Here is a 12188-nt window from a genome sequence, read left to right on the forward strand (position 1 = left end):
AGGAGTACAATAGTTTACAAAACTTTGTTTAGTGAAGAAGAATTCTGCACCACCTTTGCAATAACAACGTCACCTGATAATGTCACATGATAACGGTGCAATGATGGGTTTCAACTCCAGTTACGTCATTAGACTATAGAGTAAGTTTAGCAAGTCTGAGGATATCGGGAGCTCCATCAATCGGGCAGAGCGGTTTCCACAGCAAATTCTTTGGGCTGCCTGCCTTTGCATTTCTCCTTACATGTCTGTAAGCTGTCACCAAACGTGGTGTGAACAAGACAAAGCGAAAAAAAGTAAATAAACAAAAGGGAGCAGTATGTTTCATTTAAATTTAGTAAAGGGGGAAATGTCCAATAAAAACAGAAAATGCTGGAAAAGCTCAGCAGGTCTGACAGCATCTGTGGGGACGGAAACAGAGTTAATGTTTTAGAGTCCGTGTGACTCTTTAAAGCTATAGAGAAGTAGAAATGTGATGGATTTTATACTGTTTGTGGGGGGGAAATGGTGGAACAGGTAAAACAGGATAGAAGGTCAGCGAAAGGTAGGAGAGGTTGACAAAGATGTCATGGACACAAGATAAAGGGAGTGTTAATGGTGGTGGCGAGGGCTAAAGAAGGTGCTGATAGTGGGATCAAGGTAAGGAAGCGGAATGTGTGAATAGCAGAACAAGGGTCAGCTTCATCTTCATGGAAATGTCCAGTTGCTTTGCTTTAAGTAACATCAATCTGTCGTGCTCTCATACAAGCAAAAAATATTTTTAAAAACCCAAATCCGCCTCCTTTCTTCAATTGGCTGTTTTATCTGCTTTCTAGAACCAGCTGCTGCAAAGCTTTTCCTCCTTAATTAATATATTTCTTTCTCTTGATCTTGTACCCTACCTCCCATTAACTGAGCATCATAGTAAAGTTAAATGCTACTGTCAAGGTATTAAAAAAAATTGAATTCTCCTTGAACACCCCATTTTGTTTTTACCATTCCCAAGCCTGATTGGCTCCTAGCTTCCTTTCTGCCCTTAGCATTCCATTCCAATTGCATCTCAGTTCTTGACTTCAGTGTTGTCAAATCATATACTAGGCGAGGAAAATAAAAGGACTATTGATTTTTAGAGCACTTCATGCGTTCGTCCATAATATTCCACGTCTAACAGCTTATTGATGTGCTCTTCTTTCCAAACTAATTGGCTGATGCTTCAGTGAAGATTCTCTTTGGCTTCACTATATTATCTCTCTTATCTATCATCCATCATTATTTTGGATCAATCAGGGTTAAAAGAAAGGAAAAATCTTTCATTTCCATTGTGCCTTTCATATCCTCAGCACTTCCCAAAGCGCCTTACAACTCATTAAGTACTTTTGAAGCATAGTCTCTGGTGTAATGTAGGAAATGTAGCAGCCAATTTGTGTACACTGGAAGAAAGAAATATAATGGACAGATAAACAAGAGGCTACTACCCTTATGCACCATTAAGCCTGTATGGCTTTAATTCAAAAAACAGCAGGGGAGTTCTGCTTGATACCTTGGTCAATATTTATCCCTTTAAAGAAACATCACTAAGAGACAGATGATCTGGTCTTTAGTTCATCACTGTTGGTGGGAGTTTGTAACTTGGCTGCCATGCTTCCTACATGACAATAGTGACCAAACTTCAAAAGTAGCTGTAAAGCACTTTGAATGTCCTGAAGGCCTGAAAAGCATTGTACCATTTCAGTCCCACAAACAGCAATGTGATAATGACCAGGGTAATTTGTTTCGGTGATGTTAGTTGATACAAATACGGGCCAAGAAATTGGGAATAAATCTCCTGCTCATCTTCAACGGGGACTTAATTGTGCGGAACTGTGTTAGTCTCTTATTTAGCTGCTCAATGTTTTTCGCTTCTCCACTTTGTCCAGCCTCATATAACGCAACCGGAACTATCTTTATGAACTTTAAACTCACGTATTTCTGTTCGGCTGGGATCACAAGTTGTTGTAACAAGGTTTCTAATGATAAGGACTTGGAAATGACTGTGGTATTAACAAGTACTTTTGAAGCATAGTCTCTGGTGTAATGTAGGAAATGTAGCAGCCAATTTGTGTACACTGGAAGAAAGAAATATAATGGACATAGATAGCACTTTTAATGCCCAAAGGTACTTCATTACAACATCATAAAACAAAATTTGACTGTGAACTGCAGAAGATGTTATGTTAGATGACCGAGGGCTTGGTCAAAGGGTTTGGTTTTAAGAAGCATCTTAAAGGAGGAAAGAGAGGCAGCTGAATGTAGGGAGGGTGTTTCGCACCTTTGGACCAAGGCAACTATAGGCAATTTGCTTTCATCAGGCTCTGTCACATCTTATCAAAGTGAGCTGGACCGAGATCTCGGGGCTGGATTTTACCATCCCTCTGGAGATGGACTGGGAGGCAGGAGGCCTCATAAAATGGCAGCGAGAGGCATTGGAGGGAGAGCCCAATGTCTTACTGTCACCCTGAAGCACTCGGAACAACGGGAACAGCATGGTGCAGCCGCCCGCCAACCAGAGGCCAATTAAACCATTTAATAGCCCAATGACGGGTCAGTTTTTAAAGAAAAAAGCTAAGCCAGTGTTGATGCACATGTAAGTGAATGCACGGAGTGTGGTTAACAAGATTGGTGAGTTGCAGGCACAGATTGCCATGTGGGAATATGATGTTGTGGCTATAATAGAGACCTGGTTCAAAGAAGGGCAGGACTGGGTGTGAAATATTACGGATACAAGATCTTCAGGAAAGATAGGAAAGGGGAAAAAGGGGGTGGAGTGGTGGTATTGACTAAGGAGAGCATTGCCGCGCTGGAGAGAGGGGACATCCCAGAGGGGTCAAGGACAGATCTATCTGGCTAGAGCTAAGAAACATAAAAGGTGCAATTACATTGCTCGGTGTAGTCTATAGGCCACCAAGTAGTGGGGATGTAGAGGAAGAAATTTGCAAGGAAATTACAGAGAGATGCAAAAATTATACAGTAATTATAATAGGGGACTTTAATTATCCAAAAATAGACTTGGATAGTGTTAGTGTAAAGGAAAGAGAACAGCAAGTTCTTCGAGTGTGTTCAGGAAAATTTTCTACAGCAGTATCTTTCCAGCCCAATGGGAAAGGAGGCACTGCTAGACCTGGTTCTTGGGAATAAGGTGGGCCAAGTAGGTCATGTGTCAGTAGGAGAACATTTGGGGGACAGTGATCATTGTATCATAAGGCTTAGGCTGACTCTGGAAAAGGACAAAGAATAATCCAAAGTAAAAACAATTAACTGAGGGAAAGCCAATTTCAATGAGGGGTATGAAAGGATCTGGGCCAAATAAATTGGAGTCAAAGGTTGGCAGGAGAAATGGTCACTGAACAATGGGCTACCTTCAAAGAAGAGATGGTTCAGGCACAGTTAAGGTATACTCCCTCGAAAGGGAAAGGTAGGGCAAACAAGTCCAGATCTGCATGGACGACAAAAGAGATAAAGATTGGGATGAAGAAGAAGAAGTGTGCTTATGATAGGTGTCAAGTAAAAAATACAATTGAGAACCAGGTTGAATATAGAAGGTCCAGATGGGAGGTGAGAAAATAAATAAGACAAGTAAAGAGGGGGCTTATGAAAAGAAATTGGCGTTCAACATAAAAGGGAATCCCAAAGTCGTCTCTAGACTTACAAATAGTAAAAAGGCGGTAATAGGAATAGGGCCAATTAGGGACCAAAAAGGGGATTTACACATACATATGAACATACGAATTAGGAGCAGGAGTAGGCCACTTGGCCTACGTGGGAGCAGGGGGCATGGTTGAGGTATCAAATGCATACTTTGTATCTGTCTTTAACAAGGAAGAAGGTACCACCGAGGCCATGGTGCAAGAAGGTGTAATTCAGACAGTAGAAGGGATTAAAATTGATAAAGGTGGAATATTGGATTGGCTGTCTGTACTTAAAGTGGATAAGACACCAGGGCCGGATGAGATCCATCTAAGGACACCGAGGGAAGTGAGAATGAAAATTATGGCGGCCCTGGCAATAATTTTCCAGTCTTTATTAGACTCAGGTATGGTGCCAGGGAGGATTGGGGAATTGTAAATTTTACAAACACGTTCAAAAAAAGGTGTAAAGGGAAGCCCAGTAATTGTAGGCTAGTCCGTTTAACTTCAGTGGTGGGAAAATTCTAGAATCAATAATCGGAAACAAAATTAATAGTCACATGGACAAATGTGGGTTAATTAAGGACAGCCAGCATGGATGTCGTGTTTAACTAACTTGGTGTAGTTTTTTGAAGAGGTAACAGAGAGGGTTGATGAGGGCAATGCTGTTGATGTGGTGCACATGGACTTCCAAAAGGCATTTGATACAGTGCCACACAACAGACTTGTGAGCAAAATTAAAGCTTATGGAATAAAAGGGATAGTAGCAAAGTGAAGTGACAGGAAACAGTGAGTAGTGGTTAATGGATGATTTTCAGGCTGGAGGAAGGTTTGGAATGGAGTTCCCCAGGGGTCAGTGTTGGGACCCTTGCTTTTCCTGATATATATTAATGACTTAGACCTTGGTATACAGGAAACGATTTCAAAATTTGCGGATGATATGAAACTTTGAAGCATTGTGATCCGTGAGGAGGATAGTGCAGAACTTCAAGAGGACAGAGACCAGTTGGTGAAATGGGCAGACAGGTAGGGGGGACATGGAGAGACAATGGGCAGAATTTTTACATTGGTGTGTGAGGGCCGGCCCAACACGCCAACACATAAAATGACATGCGATGACTTCAGGTGTGCGTCCCGACGTCACCACGCGCCATCGCGATATTTCGGTGGGCGGGCACACTATGAGCTCCGATGCCACTTAATACTCTTGACCCATTAATACACTGTGATTTTTCAGAGCCTGTGCGATTTTCAGGACATCATATGGGCGCAATGGGCAGGCAGGTAGGCCACATTTTCAAATACCTCATCTACGGGCAGGATAAAGGGGTGAGTGGGCTAGTGAATGTTATTTGTTAGTCATTCACTTCTTAAACTTACTGCTACTTGCTTGTGTGAACGGGGAGAACTTGGAGAACTTCAAATCTCTTCAGAGCTGCTTGTACAGAAATATCAGGCTTCAGGTCAGGACTCAGGAGTAAACATAATTCTTGGGGCCTTGCAGGTTTCAGGCAGCCTTCCCTTAGCCTGGGAATGGGAGTTGTTCTCTCCACTGGAAGCACCTCCTCTGAGGGGGATGAGGGGGCTAGAAGGGGGAGGAGGCCAGAAGTCCATATTCAGCCTCCAGGGGAGCTACCTTTGGGAGGACAGGCACAGGCACAAGGGGCATAGGGGCAACAGGAAGTGCAAGGTGTTAGGGGCCGCAGAAGATGCCACTATCCTGCTGCCAGAGTTTACAGGCGGCGAAGCAGCTACCTCAATATGTCAGAGGTGCAGTGCCATAGGACGCTCCATCTCTCAAGGGAGACAGTGACCTCCATCCGTCAGATGATAGGCCCTGAGATCAGCTCCAACTGTGTGGTTGGGCATCCCATGCCAGTGGCGTTGAAGGTCATGGCTGCCCTCAACTCCTATGCCTCCGGCTCTTTCCAGGGGTTAGTGGGTGATCTTTGCGGAGTGTCCCAATCAGCTGTCCACAGTTGTGTCAAGCTGGTGACAGACGCTCTGTTCAAATGTGCATTGACTTTTATTCACTATTGCTCAGTCGATGCCAGCCAGGCGGAGCAGGCCAGAGGCTTCACAGCGATTGCTGGGTTCCCCTGTGTCCAGGGTGCAATCAGCTGTACACATGTGGCCATTAAGGTGCCAGCAGGTGAGCCCGGTGCCTTCATCAACAGGAAGGGATTCCACTCCATGAACGTGCAGATAGTGTGTGACCACAGGATGCAGATTCTGCAAGTCTGTGCAAGGTACCCAGGCAGCTCCCACTGCGCCTACATCCTCAGACACTCCCAGGTGCCAGGGCTTTTCAGTGCTCCAGCCCTGCTGGATGGATGCCTGCTGGGTGACAAGGGCTATCCCCTCAGAAGGTGTCTCATGACACCTCTCCGCCATCCAAGAACAGAAGCTGAGCAGTGGTACAATAGGAGCCACGCCTCCACAAGGGCTGTGGTAGAGAGAACCATCGATCTTCTCAAGATACGCTTCCAATGCCTGGACTGTTCAGGGGGCACACTCCAATACCCCGCAGTTCGTGTGTCGGTGATAGTGGTTGCATGCTGCACTCTCCACAATCTGGCGCTGGAATGGGGGGACGCAGTGGAGGAAGAAGACATTGACGCAGCTGCTCTGGCTGCACACAATGAGTCCAGTAGTCAGTCCGAGGACGAGCACGCTCAGGAGAACGCTGAGGGGATAGACACTGACACGGGCAACCTCCAGGAAGGCAGGGACACCCAGGAGGCTTTGATCCAATGATCCTTCAGCCAGCACAGATGGACCTCCAACACATGCCAGTGCTGCAGGCTCCATACTCGATACCTGAGAGCAACATCTACCTGGTTAGGAACGTTAACTATGGGCAGAATTTTGCCCTTGATGGGCAGGCAGGCAGCCAATCTCTGCTGTCGAAACGGGCCCCGCCGCCATTTTAAGTGGGCGGGCCAATTAAGGCCACCCAGTGTGTCACCCAACGGGAGGCGCTATGCACTTCCTGTGCGGGCGGGGGGGCGGGAGGGATTCACTAACTGTCAGAGTGCACTCTTTCACGCATGCGCACATCTCCCTGAGGCTAAGCGCTGTCTCAGGGGGAGCGCTGAAAGTTTTTGAAAGTTTAAAAATAGAAAAATAAAAAAATTATTAACATGTCCCCCTCATGTGACAACGTCACACGAGATGGGGCACGTTAATAAATATCACAGAAACTTTATTGAAGTTTTTTAAAACCGACACCTACAATGTGCTTGCACAGGAACAGGAGAGTGAGCGCATCCTGAGTGGGGCACAGCCAGAGTGGGTATTCGGAGTTTGGTGCAAAGCGGGAATTGAACAGGTAAGTCTTTCTCTTTAATTTTTGTAAGTTCAGTAGTCTAGTTCAAAGGTTGGTAAGGGAGCTGACTCGGCTGACTGTGCGACAGTTAACTGTCAATCACCTGAAGCCTGGTTAGGGCCTGAATAGGGGTAAATTACTATTTGAAGCTTGACTAGTGGTGAGTCAACTCAGCTCTACTTAAGAAAGGGACTATCTAGAAGCATACTACACAGCGTGCTTGCACACGAACAGGAGAGAGAACTCATCCTGGGTGGGGCACAGCCAGAGTGGGTATTCAGAATTTGGTGCAAAGGCAGGAATTAGGTGCATAGGGGACGAGGTGCTCTTTGCAATTTTTCCTTGCTATCCAACTTCTTAAATCTTCAGAGTGTGTTGCAGCAGTAGAGGCCACAAGGGAAAGGAATCACTGGTAAGTAGTGGGTAAGGTATTTACTACTTTAATCGCTTATAGTTTAAGGCCTTTTTGTGGTTTATAGTTTGTATATTCTACAGTAACGAGGATCAGGAAAGAAGGGCTCTAGAGTAATTGACTTAAAAGGTTTAATTTAAAGGGATAAGTCATGGCAGGAGCGCTCAAAGCCGTGGTGTGCTCCTCGTGCTCCATGTGGGAAGCCGGGGATATTTCCAGTGTCTGGGACCAGCATGTGTGCAGGAATTTGGCCCAGCTGCAGCTCCTGGAAGCTCGGGTTTCAGAGCTGGAACGGCAGCTGGGGACACGGTGGAGCATCCGCGAGTCTGAGAGCACCGTGGATAGCACGTTTAGAGAGGTGGTCACAGCGAAGATGAAGGGACTTGAGGAAGGAAGGGAATGGGTGACCACCAGGCAGTCCAAGAGAAACAGGCAGATAGTTCAGGAGTCCACTGGGGTCCCGCTCGCAAATCGTTATTCCGTTTTGGAGGCTGATGAGGGCGCTGGTTCCTCCAGAGAGTGCGGACAGAGCCAAGCTTCTGGTACCACAAGCAGTCTGTCTGTACAGGAGGGGAGGAAGGGAGGAAGAGCAATAGTAATAGGGGATTCTATAGTCAGGGGAACAGATAGGCGTGACTGTGGCAGTCAACGTGTCTCCAGGATGGTATGTTGCCTCCCTGGTGCCAGGGTCCGGGATGTCACTGAACGGCTGCAGGACATCCTGAAGGGGGAAGGTGATAAGGCAGAGGTCATGGTACATGTTGGTACCAATGACACAGGTAGAAAGAGGGATGAGGTCTTGCATCAAGAATTCAGGGAGTTAGGCAGAAGACTGAAAAGCAAGACCTCTCAGGTTGTAATCTCTGGATTATTCCCAGTGCCACGTGCTAGCGAGCTCAGAAATAGGAGAATAGCACAGATGAATATATGGCTTAAGAGTTGGTGCAGGAGGGAGGGTTTTGGATTCCTGGATCGCTGGGACCATCTCTGGGGAAGGTAGGACCTTTTCAAGCGGGACAGTCTACATCTGAACCAGAGCGCGACTAACATCCTTGCGGGCGGGTTTTCTAGTGCTGTTGGGAGGAGTTTAAACTAATTCAGCAGGGGGAGGGGACACAGAATGTTAGCAGAATAGGGACACATCATAATACAGTAAAACAATCAAGTCAGAGGGAGTACAGCTGCATTAAGCTTCAAGGGAGTAAGGCAAGGCTGGATGGCCTCTACTTTAATGCCAGGAGTATTACAGGTAAAACGGATGAGTTAAGGGTGAGGACTGACACGTGGAATTGTGATATAGTAGCCATCACTGAAACGTGGTTGAGGGAAGGGAAGGATTGGCAGCTCAACATTCCAGGACATAGAATCTTCAGGCGAGACAGGGGAGGGGGTAAAAGAGGAGGAAGCATTGCATTACTAGTTAAGGAATCAGTTACTGCAGTAAGGAGAGATGATATCTTGGAGAGGGCATCGAGTGAAGCTTTGTGGGTAGAGTTTAGGAATAAAAAAGGGGCAGCCACACTATTAGGTGTTTATTATAGACCCCCAGATAGTCAGCGGGAAATTGAGGAGCAAATATGTGCACAATTTGTGGAGGTACGTAAAAGCAATAACAATAGGGTAATTATATTAGGTGATTTCAACTTTCCCAACATTAATTGGGGTAGACATAGTGTTAAGGGCTTGGATGGAGTGGATTTCTTGAAATGTGCACAGGAGAACTTTTTAGGTCAATATACAGAGAGTCCAACAAGGGATGGCAGATTGCTGGACCTAATTCTGGGGAATGAAGCTGGACAGGTGGCTGAGGTGGTGGTGGGGGAGCATTTTAGCGATAGTGACCACAACATGGTACAGCTTAAGTTTGTTATGGACAAAGAAATCGACAAGTTGAAAAACAATGTTTTGGATTGGGGGAAAGTGCATTTTAGTGAAATAAGGCAGGATCTGGCCAAGGTAGACTGGGAACAGTTACTTGTGGGGGAATCTACAGAGGAGCAGTAGGGGGTGTTCAAAAAGGAAATGGGGAGGGTACAGGCTCAACATGTTCCCTCTAGGGTGATAGGAAAGAGCAACATACCCATAGAACCATGGATGACCAGGTTACGATGAGAAGGAAAAGAGAGGCTTTTAGCAGGCACAGGGGAAGCAAATCAGCAAATATATCAATGGGAAGAGGATAACCAGGGAAAGAGTAGGGCCCAAAAGGGACCAAGGGGGCAATCTATGGGTGGAGCCAGAGGACATTGCTAGAGTGTTGAATGAATACTTCACATCCGTCTTCACCCAAAAGAATGAGGATGAAGGTATGGAACTCGGGGAGAGAGACTGCGAGGTTCTTAAGCAAATTGATATAGGGAGTGACAAGGTATTGGAGGTGTTGGCAGGTTTAAAAGTGGACAAATCTCCAGGTCCAGATTACTTGTGTCCCAGACTGCTGAGGGAGGCAAGGGAGGAGATCGCAGGGGCTCTGACCCAAATTTTTAATTCCTCTCTGGCCACAGGGGAGGTGCCAGAGGACTGGAGCTAATGTGGTTCTGCTATTTAAGAAGGGTTGTAGAGATAAGCCAGGGAACTACAGACCAGTGAGTCTCACGTCAATGGTAGGGAAACTATTGGAGAAAGTTCTGAAGGAGAGAATCTATCTCCACTTGGAGAGGCAAGGTTTGATCAGGGATAGTCAGCATGGCTTTGTCAGAAGGAGGTCATGCCTAACAAATTTGATTAAATTTTTTGAGGAGGTGACCAGGTGTGTAGATGGGGGTAGTGCAGTTGATGTAGTTTATATGGATTTCAGCAAAGCCTTTGACAAGGTCCCACATGGGAGACTTATAAACAAGACAAATGCACATGGGATACAGGGTAATTTGATCAGGTGGATTCAAAATTGGCTTACTTGTAGGAGGCAGAGGGTGATGATGGAAGGCTGCTTTAGTGACTGGAAGCCAGTGTCCAGTGGCGTACCACAGGGATCTGTGCTCGGTCCCCTATTATTTGTCATTTATATAAACGACATAGATGACTATGTAGGGGGTAAGATTAGTAAGTTTGCGGATGACACAAAGATTGGCCGGGTGGTTGAGTGTCTTGGGCTACAGGAAGATATAGACGGGATGGTCAAATGGGCAGATAAGTGGCAGATGGAATTTAACCCTAAAAAGTGTGAGATGATACACTTTGGAAGGAGTAATTTGACAAGGAAGTATTCAATGAACGGCATGACACTAGGAAGTTCTGAGGAACAAAGAGACTTTGGCGTGTGTGTCCATAGGTCTCTGAAGGCAGAGGGGCATGTTAGTGGGGTGGTGAAAAAGGCATATGGGACACTTGCCTTTATCAATCGAGGCATAGATTACAAAAGTAGGGAAGTCATGTTGGAGTTGTATAGAACCTTGGTGAGGCCACAGCTGGAGTACTGTGTGCAGTTCTGGTCGCCACATTATAGGAAGGATCTGATTGCACTGGAGGGGGTGCAGAGGAGATTCACCAGGATGTTGCCTGGGATGAAACATTTAAGTCATGAAGAGAGGTTGGATAGACTTGGGTTGTTTTCCTTGGAGCAAAGAAGGCTGAGGGGCAACCTGATCGAGGTATACAAGATTATGAGGGGCATGGACAGGGTGGATAGGGAGCAGCTGTTCCCCTTAGTTGAAGGGTAAGTCACAAGGGGGCATAAGTTCAAGGTGAGGGGCAGGAGGTTTGGGGGGGATGTGAGGAAAAACTTTTTTACCCAGAGGGTGGTGACGGTCTGGAATGCACTGCCTGGGAGGGTGGTGGAGGCGGGTTGCCTCACATCCTTTAAAAAGTACCTGGATGAGCACTTGGCACGTCATAACATTCAGGGCTATGGGCCAAGTGCTGGTAAATGGGATTAGGTAGGTAGGTCAGGTGTTTCTCATGTGTTGGTGCAGACTCGATGGGCCGAAGGGCCTCTCCTGCACTGTGGTTCTGTGATTCTGATTCTGTGAAATCTCATCCCGCCAGTGGATGAGGTTTCATGTATTATCAGAAGCCCGCTGGGGCTCCTGGCCTGTCCGCCAGCCTTAAGGTTGGACGAGCAGGGCCATTAATTGATTATCTACCCTGTCAATGGCCTCAATTGGCCATTGACAGGTCGGCGGGTGAACAGCTGATCACGCTGTGCCCCCGCCTTCCTGAATATTTAAATAGGGTGGCATGATGTGAGGGGTTCCTCCCAATGTCATCCCGCGTCATTTTCGTCTTGGCAAGCGGGCCCCGCCCCCAGCTCTGCCAGATGTGGCTTGTCAATAAAGCTCAATGACAAACAAGTCACTCAGAACATCATGGGTTCCCCTACACCTGCAGAACTGATGAAGCGCCCAGAGGCTTGTTCAGAACTAAAACATTTAATGATTGCATGCAACAAAACACAAATGGAAGTTCATTCAGAGGTGTTGAACTGCACACCGACTAATAAACAACTAATACAGGGGCGACAGAAAACCACCAGTGATAAGCTTGTGGTGTGCCTAAGGTGCCTTATGCTTACATTTTCAGGAGTTACGTCTAGGTGCTTCCCCCTCGCTGGCACTGGCATTGGAGACAGCCTGCTCACTCTGCTGTCCTGTTGGTCTTGATGACCGCGCCTACTCCCACACCACCCGCCCAACATGCTGAAAATTCTCCCCAATATAAAACAAAGGGAACAATTCTGAAGGGGGTGTAGGAGCAGAGAGACCTAGTTGATCTATATTCTATATAGGTCTACTATATCTATATAGTAGACCTATATTCATCTGTCATTGAAAGTGGCAGGACAGGTTGAGAGCGCAGTTAATAAAGCATTCAC

This window comes from Cetorhinus maximus, chromosome 17 (genome assembly GCF_964194155.1).
Source record: "Cetorhinus maximus chromosome 17, sCetMax3.hap1.1, whole genome shotgun sequence".
NCBI lineage: Eukaryota > Metazoa > Chordata > Chondrichthyes > Lamniformes > Cetorhinidae > Cetorhinus > Cetorhinus maximus.